The sequence below is a fragment of the Triticum dicoccoides genome, chromosome 1A (genome assembly GCF_002162155.2).
Source record: "Triticum dicoccoides isolate Atlit2015 ecotype Zavitan chromosome 1A, WEW_v2.0, whole genome shotgun sequence".
Taxonomy (NCBI): Eukaryota; Viridiplantae; Streptophyta; class Magnoliopsida; order Poales; family Poaceae; genus Triticum; species Triticum dicoccoides.
In genome coordinates, this window is record NC_041380.1 from 265051779 (window position 1) to 265061241 (window position 9463).

General features: G+C 43.6%; 1 long non-coding RNA gene across 1 annotated transcript; it reads left to right on the forward strand.

Moving 5' to 3' along the window:
• The first annotated feature begins 1180 nt into the window (after positions 1 to 1180).
• Positions 1181 to 8002, forward strand: LOC119280519. The gene is made up of 3 exons (XR_005138107.1): positions 1181 to 1599; positions 3087 to 3188; positions 7944 to 8002. It is a non-coding gene; the product is annotated as an uncharacterized LOC119280519 (long non-coding RNA).
• Positions 8003 to 9463: the final 1461 nt, after the last annotated feature.

Consider the following 9463-nt stretch of genomic DNA (forward strand, 5'->3'; position numbering starts at 1 on the left):
CACCCAAAGCTTGAAAACTTCAATCACACAAAACTTAACAGAACTTCGTGAGATAGGTTAGTATGATAAAGAGTAAACCGTTTACTTTGGTACTGTTAAAGACAATGTTCATAATTTTTCTCACACAATGCCTACTGTGCCAAATTATTTCTACAATTTATATTGAGAAATATAAGCCATAGAAACTAAAAAACAAGCAAGCTATGCAATGAAAACAGAATCTGTCAGAAATAGAACGGTCTGTAATGATCTGAACAACAACCATACTTCTGCTATTCCAAAAATTATGAAATAAATTGGCGGACATGAGGAATTTGTCTATTAATCTTTTGATAAAAAAACAACTCAATCGCACTCTTCTGTAAAAAATGACAGCTAATCTCGTGAGCGCAAAGTTTCTATTTTTTACAGCAAGATCACATTAACTTTCACTCAAGTCTTCCCAAAGGTCTTACTTGGCACTTTATTGAAACAAAAGCTATAAAACATGATTACTGCAGTAGCTTAATCATGTAAACACACAAAAGCAGTAAGGGTGAATATTGGGTTGTCTCCCAACAAGCGCTTTTCTTTAAATGCCTTTTAGCTAGGCATGATGATTTCAATGACGCTCACAAAAAAGATAAGAATTGAAACATAAAGAGAGCATCATGAAGAATATGACTAGTGTAACATCCCGATAATCATGCTATAGTAATCTCCCCCTAATGATGCCATGTCATCACCTTTTTACTAAGCCAATGGTCACTTGATCAAAATTTAAGTCAAACTCAAATTTAAAATAAAGTAAAAATAATATTTTCCCAACCACAAATAAAAAAATGTTCGTCTGATTGTAAATATTCACTAACTATTTTCATGAGGAAATCAACTTAATTTGAATTACAAATGTCCCTAGAAATATTTAAAGTGGTCCAACAACACGTAACTTGGCCTTTTTGAATTCAAAAAATAATTATCCTTTTCCGAATATTCTAGAGACTTATTCGTGGATCAATAATCTTGCGCTGGAATTTCATGAAAAGTTTCATAATTAACAGAATTCGTTTGATCACTAAACTTTTTAGAGGACATAGCTACTTATAACAAAAAAAAGAATAGAAAGAACCATAAAGAACCATGGTACACGTTTGGCCCAATTACCAAAAGTAGGATGCCCAGCCCATCTCCCCTCGTCTACTACCTCCTGTACACGGGCGGGATCGTGGCGGCCATCCAGGCCACCATGGCCACCGATGGCGCCGTGGAGGCCATCCCACGGCTCCTCTGGGGGATAAGGAGGCCACCCCGAATCCCTGGGACAAACCCTAGCTCCATTCCCCTTGCTCCCTCGCTCACCATCGTCGATTTGGACGCGCCCGAGTGTGCAGCCGCCATGGCCGTCGTCGTAGTCCTGGCCAGCGTTCTCCCTGTCGCCTGAGTAGACGTCCAAGAGCCTCACCGTTGTTGTCTCCCTCGTCGCGCCTTCTGGATAGGACCGGGAGGGCCGCATCACGTCGCCATCGTCGGTCTTCTCCGCCACGGTGGTCGTCGTCCGTCGTCAGATCCCGCTACTCCGGACGTCCCCAACCCCCCTCGAGCTCGCCTGCGTCCTCCCCGGTGAGCACCACGTCGATTCCCCCTGTTCTCCTTTTCAGTCCATCGTGGTAGACGCCTCCCCGAACGTAGCCGCCATGGCCAGAGCTCGCCGCGCTCGCACTAGCGCCTGGGCTCCCCTGTCCGTGCCCGGTCGCGCTCACGCCCGTGCCCACCTGCCGATGTCGTCTGCGCCCGCGTTCTCGCCGCCGTTGCCGCTGACTGCCGTTGCTTCTTGCTCTCCTCCTGCTACTGTCGTGCTGCCGCCTGAAGCTCGTCTCGGCAGCACCTCCGCGCGTCCGCCCGCGCGTGTGGTCGCTGCGCCCCCCATGCCGCCCGTTGCTCCCGCGCTCGCCCTGCTACTCCCTCTCCTTGCGCTGCTGATGCTGCTCGCGTACTGATGCGGCTGTGCTACTGCCGTTGCTAGATGCGTAGCATACTGCTGCTGATGCGTGCTACGTACTGAAGCTGTGTGCTGCTGCTTGCTCCTGACGTTTATTGCTACTAGTTGCTGCTATCCACTTGCTGCCACCGCTCCTGGCCATGGCCGTCAAGGCCCGTGTACATGGCCATGTTCTTGCCGTGTGTGTGCGTGAGTCGTGCGTGTGTGTGTGTGTGTGCCGTGTGTGTGTATGCTGTGTGTGCGTGCGTGTTGTGTGTGTGTGTAGAGTGTGGTCACGCCCCCTGCCGTTGCTCCTCTGCTGCTCTGCTACAGTAACTGTTACTGTAGCAGTAGCTAGCTTTGCTACTCCTATGTTGATTAGCCCCCTGAACAGCCTCAAAACAGCAACTAAACCAAACCTAACATAGCTAAGATAAATATGTGTGGGTAGTACATTTGACAAGGTTTAAAATGTTCCATTTGATCAAATTCAAAAGGTGTAAGGATTAAATGCAATGAAAATGACAAAAGTCTATGTTCTGTTAACAGAAAAAACGAAAAACAGTTTTATTTTCATAGCTACTTTAGTGCTCTTGATGTTCAAGCAAATGAACTCTAATATGGTTGTAATTGGTACTAACATGTAGATCACAGAAAAGTACTCAAAATTGATATAAGGCACTAACTCATGGGATGTACAGAACAATAGTTGTAGTCTTTTGAAAACAGCCAAGTGATGTTTAAAAAGACTATCGAATTCTCAGACTTAGCAAAATTTCAGGGTTTTCTAGAATATTGGTTAAAACTTTAGAAATTCATATAAAAAACCGTAGCTCGGATGAAAAAGTTTTATACATGAAAGTTGCTCAGAGCGACGAGACGAATCGTAATACGCTCTCCGTTCATCTCTCACATGCCCCTAGCATAGCGAACATCAAACCTTTCCCCTTCGGATCATCTGTCCGAAAATGCAAACTTCGGGAAAACTTTCCCGGATGTTATCCCCCTTCGTCGGTAGCGTGTAGTGCCACGTTAGAATACCCCTAACACCGCTTTTTGTCTTGTCATGCATAGTATTGCACTTGTTTGCTCTGTATTTACTGTTTCTTCCCTCTCTTCTCTCCGGTAGACCCCGAGACCGCTGCTAAGGTCCCGGTGATCGACTACGTCACCGACGACCCGTCCTTCTCGACTGAGGAACCAGGCATGCAAACCCCCCTTGAGCATTTTGGTATAGCCTATTTCTTTCCCTCTCATGCTTGCATTAGAACTGCTTTCTGTATGATCCTATTCTGGTGCATAGCCTGCTTTTGTAACCTGCTTACTGTTACCTTACCTGCTTATCCTAAACTGCTTAGTATAGGTTGGTTAGTGATCCATCAGTGACCCCCACTTTGTCCCAGTTGCCCCGCTTTATGTTCGATGACTCGATCGACGTGATCGACGTCCAGGCCCCGATACCGCACATCACCCCCACTAGTTGTACGACTCTGCAGAGTTACCATCGAGTGCCGAGGGTGGAACCTCTTACATCACCCCTGATGAGATCTCTGCAGTGTAGCTATTCAATCGTGGTCCTTGAGGGTGATTTTCTCCTTAACCACTTCCGATATGGCTCTGTCGTGCAACCCCTCAAGTGTGAACCTCGAGGGTGGATCCTCTTACGTTCACCTTGATGATTACATCGAGTGGAATTCACCGGGGGTGATTCCTCGGGTTTTTCCCCTTGATGTTTGGACACACAGTTACTATGGTTACTATGACTTTACACTGAACCATGTTACTAAAGACGGGTCGGCCCTGAGGGGTACCCGCGCGATCTTAATAGCGAGTGATGTGGAGTCGGGTTGACCTAGAAGGTGCCCACGAGATACTTACGAGGCGTGGCCGGGCATTCTTAACCCTTGCCGCAAGTACTCGAAACGGGGCGACGGGGTCACATCTTTCATGAGTCTCTGATCGTGACCGCATTACCAACACACTAGCGATTTGGATATTTGATCCGAGGGGCCTCTGGCCTGATAGCACTAACCATCACGTGGGTATTGTATGGGCGTTTTGCGTCGTATGCATTAGCCGAAGCTTAATAGACGTCATGTGATTGAGCGCCGTGCGCTGGGTTGGACAGGTAAGCACCTACCTTTTTAAGGAGGTAGCTAGATATGCTCACCGGCCACCCATGCAACGTGCAGGAGTTCCTGAGGCGATGGCCCATGACCCCTGGGGGCATAGGTTTAGTCCGGTGTGTTGGCCTCTCTATTAAGCCTAGGTCGGGTTGCGGCGTATTGTTTGGCCGAGGCCGGGCATGACCCAGGAAAGTGTGTCCGGCCGGAGTTAATCGAGCGTGGTGGGTAAGTTGGTGCACCCCTGCAGGGAAGAAAACATCTATCGATAGCATGTCCTACGGTAACGGATACTTGGAGTTGTATCCCGATCGCTACAACTAGAACTGGATACTTGAGGTGATAACTGGATAGTATAGTTTTGGGATTGCTTTCTCGCAGGGAGTCGAGAAAAGATCTCTGGCCGAGGTTGATAACACTACTACTACTACTTTACGTTATGTTGATCTGTGCTCTTCTATATGCTGCAACATGCTTGAAGATGCTAGTCTTCGATAGGCTAGGCTTTCTGATAACCCACAAGTATAGAGGATCGCAACAGTTTTCGATAAATAAGAGTGTCGAATCCAACGAGGAGCTAAAGGTAGAACAAATATTCCTTCAAGTTCTATCGACCACCGATACAACTCTACGCACGCTTGGCGATCGCTTTACCTAGAACAAGTATGAAACTAGAAATACTTTGTAGGTGTTGTTGGATAGGTTTGTAAGATAATAAAGAGTACGTAAATAAAAAGTAAGGGCTGTTTAGATAAAGAAACAATAAAGTAAATATAGCGAGTGTGGAAAAGTGGTGGTAGGAGTTGCGAAATTGCCCCTAAGCAATTGACTACTTTACTAGACCGATAGCAAGTATTATGTGGGAAAGACTACTGCTAGCATGTCATCCCTGACTTGGAATTCTATGCACTTATGATTGGAACTATTAGCAAGCATCCGCAACTACTAATGTTCATTAAGGTAAAACCCAACCATAGCATTAAGGTAAATTGGTCCCCCTTCAATCCCGTATGCATCAATTTCTATGATAGGTTGAAGCTTCTGTCACTTTTGCCCTCCAATACATAATCCTATCAACATACAACTAACCCTAGGGTGTGATCCATGCGCACAATCATATGATGGGCACCAAAGGACAGCAACATAACCACAAGCAAATTAAATCAATCATAATAATTCATCAACCACCGATAGGACAACAAAAATCTACTCAGACATTATAGGATGGCAACACATCATTGGATAATAATATGAAGCATAAAGCACCATGTTCAAGTAGAGGGTACAACGGGTTGCGGGAGAGTGGACCGCTGTAGATAAAGGAGGGAAGGTGATGGAGATGTTGGTGAAGATGGCGGAGGTGTTGGTGTAGATCGCGATGATGATGATGGCCCTCAGTGGCACTCCGGTGCCACCGGAAGCGAGGGGGAGAGAGCCCCTCCTTCTTCTTCTTCCTTGACCTCCTCCCTAGATGGGAGAAGGGTTTCCCCTCTGGTCCATGGCCTCCATGGCAAGGGAGGGGCGAGAGCCCCTTCGAGATTGGATCTGTCTCTCTGTCTCTCTCTGTTTCTGTGTTCCCTAATTCTTCCCTTTCACCGCTTCTTATATTCCCGGAGATCCGTAACTCCGATTGGGTTGAAATTTTAACACGATCTCTATCCGGATATTAGCTTTCTTGCGGCGAAAGAAGGGCATCAACCGCCTTACGGGAGGCCCACGAGGGTCAGGGACATGCCCATGGGGGCAGGCGCGCCCCCCTGCCTCGTGGCCACCTCGGGCACCGTCTCGTGTGGATTTTTCTTCCCAAAAATCATATATATTCCAAAAAAATCTCTGCCAGTTTCCCGTTTGGACTCCGTTTGATATGGATATTCTGCGAAACAAAAAACATGCAACAAACAGGAACTGACACTGGGCACTGGATCAATATGTTAGTCCCAAAAATAGTATAAAAAGTTGCTAAAAGTATATGAAAGTTGTAGAATATTGGCATGGAACAATCAAAAATTATAGATACGACGGAGACGTATCAGCATCCCCAAGCTTAATTCCTGCTCGTCCTCAAGTAGGTAAATGATAAAAAAGATAATTTTTGATGTGGAATGCTACCTAGCATAATCTTGATCACATATCTAATCATGGCATGAATATTAAGATACGAGTGATTTAAAGCAACAGTCTATCATTTAACATAAAAACTATAATACTTCAAGCCTACTAATAAAGCAATCATGTCTTTTCAAAATAGCATGGCCAAAGAAAGTTATCCCTACAAAATCATATAGTCTGGCTATGCTCCATCTTCACCACACAAAATATTCACATCATGCACAACCCCGATGACAAGCCAAGCAATTGTTTCATACTTTTGACGTTCTCAAACCTTTTCAACTTTCACGCAATACATGAGCGTGAGCCATGGACATAGCACTATAGGTGGAATAGAATATGATGATGGAGAAGACAAAAAGGAGAAGATAGTCTCACATCAACTAGGCGTATCAATGGGCTACGGAGATGTCCATCAATAGATATCAATGTGAGTGAGTAGGGATTGCCATGCAATAGATGCACTAGAGCTATAAGTGTATGAAAGCTCCAGCTGAAACTAAGTGGGTGTGCATCCAACTTGCTTGCTCATGAAGACCTCGGGCATTTGAGGAAGCCCATCATCGGAATATACAAGCCAAGTTCTATAATGAAAATTCCCACTAATATATGAAAGTGATAACTCAAGAGACTCTCTATATGAAAAACATGGTGCTACTTTGAAGCACAAGTGTGGAAAAGGATAGTAGCACTGCCCCTTCTCTCTTTTTCTCTCATTTTTTTTGTTTTTTTGTTTTTTTGGTGGGCTTCTTTGGCCTCTTTTTTCTCATTAAGTCCGAAGTCTCATCCCGACTTATGGGGGAATCATAGTCTCCATCATCCTTTCCTCACTGGGGCAATGCTCTAATAATGATGATCATCACACTTTTATTTACTTACAACTCAATATTACAACTCCATGTCTAGAACAAGGTATGACTCTATATGGATGCCTCCGGCGGTTTACCAGGATGTGCAATGATCTAGCGTAACAATGATATCAAAAAATGGACAAGCCATAAAAACATCATGCTAGCTATCTTACGATCATGCAAAGCAATATGACAATGAATGCTCAAGTCATGTATATGATGACGATGGAAGTTGCATGGCAATATATCTCGGAATGGCTATGAAAATGCCATAATAGGTAGGTATGGTGGCTGTTTTGAGGAAGATATATGGTGGGTTTAAGGTACCGGCGAAAGTTGCGCGATACTAGAGAGGTTAGCAATGGTGAAAGGGTGAGAGTGCGTATAATCCATGGACTCAACATTAGTCATAAAGAACTCACATACTTATTGCAAAAATCTATTAGTCATCGAAAAAAAGTACTATGCGCATGCTCCTAGGGGGATAGATTGGTAGGAAAAGACCATCGCTCGTCCCCGACCGCCACTTATAAGGAAGACAATCAATAAATAAATCATGCTCTGACTTCACCACATAACGGTTCATCATACGTGCATGCTACGAGAATCACAAACTTCAACACAAGTATTTCTACAATACACAACTACCCACTAGCATGGCTCTAATATCATCATATTTATATCGCAAAACTATTGCAAAGAATCAAACATATCAAACATATTATAGATACGACGGAGACGTATCACTTTCCCCTTCTCTTCTGGCATTCTGCAGTTTAGTCCACGGATACAACCCATTTCCTTTGATACAGATACATACTTAGTTTAGATCTGATATAAGTCTTGCGAGTACTTTGGATGAGTACTCATGGTTGCTTTGCTACCTCTTTTTCTGCTATATAGCGACCATATGACGGATCCCAGGAGCCAGACGACAGCACTGATGCCTACTACTACGTGATGGCCGCTGACAATCTGGAGTAGTTAGGAGGCTCCCAGGCAGGAGGCCTTGCCTTTTCAATCAATGTTGCTTTTGTGCTAGTCTTCTTAAGGCAAACTTGTCTAACTTATGTCTGTACTCAGATATTGTTGCTTTCACTGACTCTTGTGTATTCGAGCTTACGTATTAGAACCCTCGAGGCCCCTGGCTTGTAATATAAAGCTTGTATTATTTTATTTTTGTGTCTAGAGTTGTGTTGTGATATCTTCCCGTGAGTCCTTGATGTTGATCGTACATATTTGCGTGTATAATTAGTGTATGATTGAATCGAGGGCGTCACAACTAGCATATTTAAATCTAACCCACTTCCTATGCCTAGGGATTTTGTGAGCACATAATTTATAGGAACAAGAATCAACTAGCATAGGAAGGAAAAACAAGTATAACTTCAAAACTTTAAGCATTTAGAGAGGAAACTTGATATTATTGCAACTCCTACAAACATGTATTCCTCCTTCATAATAATTTTCAGTAGCATCATGAATGAGTTCAACAATATAATCATCACATAAAGCATTATTTTCATGATCTATGAGCATAGAAATTTTACTACTCTCCACATAAGCAAAATTCTCCTCATTCGGAATAGTGGGAGCAAATTTCTTCTAAATCCACTTTAGATGATAGTATTATTCATACTCCAAAAGATATAAGTGAATTTCATGGAGCATTCTACAATTAATATAGACTAATCAATATCCAAGCTCAAAATATATAAGTGAAACACATGAAGCATTCTATAAAACCATACTCAAAAGATTTAAGTGAAGCACAAAAAGCAATTCTATAAGATCATACTTAAAATATATAAGTGAAGCACATGAAGTATTCTATAAATCAATAAAGGGCTATATCATACTATCATGGTTCTTAAAGGAAAAACAAAAACACAAAGGACACAAATTATGTGAACAAAACAAAAACCGAGGTATACCGATAATTGTTGAAGAAGAAAAATGGGGTGCCAACCGGGGCATCCCCAAGCTTAGATGCTTGGGTATCATTGCAATATTTACTTGGAGTGCCTTAGGCATCCCCTAGCTTGAGATCTTATGTGACGCCCGGGTAATTATGCTACAGTAATCCCCACTAATGTTGCCACGTCACCTCGGTTACTGTGGATAAACTCGCGTTAGTTCGAAACCGGTTCGAATTCAAAATCAAAACAAAAGCAAAGATAAAAGGTTTCAAAACAAAGACTAAAAATGTTCGGGGGTTGTCTAAAATAGCTAACCTAATTATGGTGGGGTGCACTAATTTTGGTAAAATGCTTTGGCATTTTAAGTAAACTAAAAACAGAAAAGAGAAATAATAAAAGAAAAAGGAAAGACAAAAAAGGGGGGGAAGGGAAAACCCCTGGCCCATTCCCCCTGGCCCATTCCCCCTCCCCACTTGGCCCCTCCCCCCCTGGCCCATTCCCCCC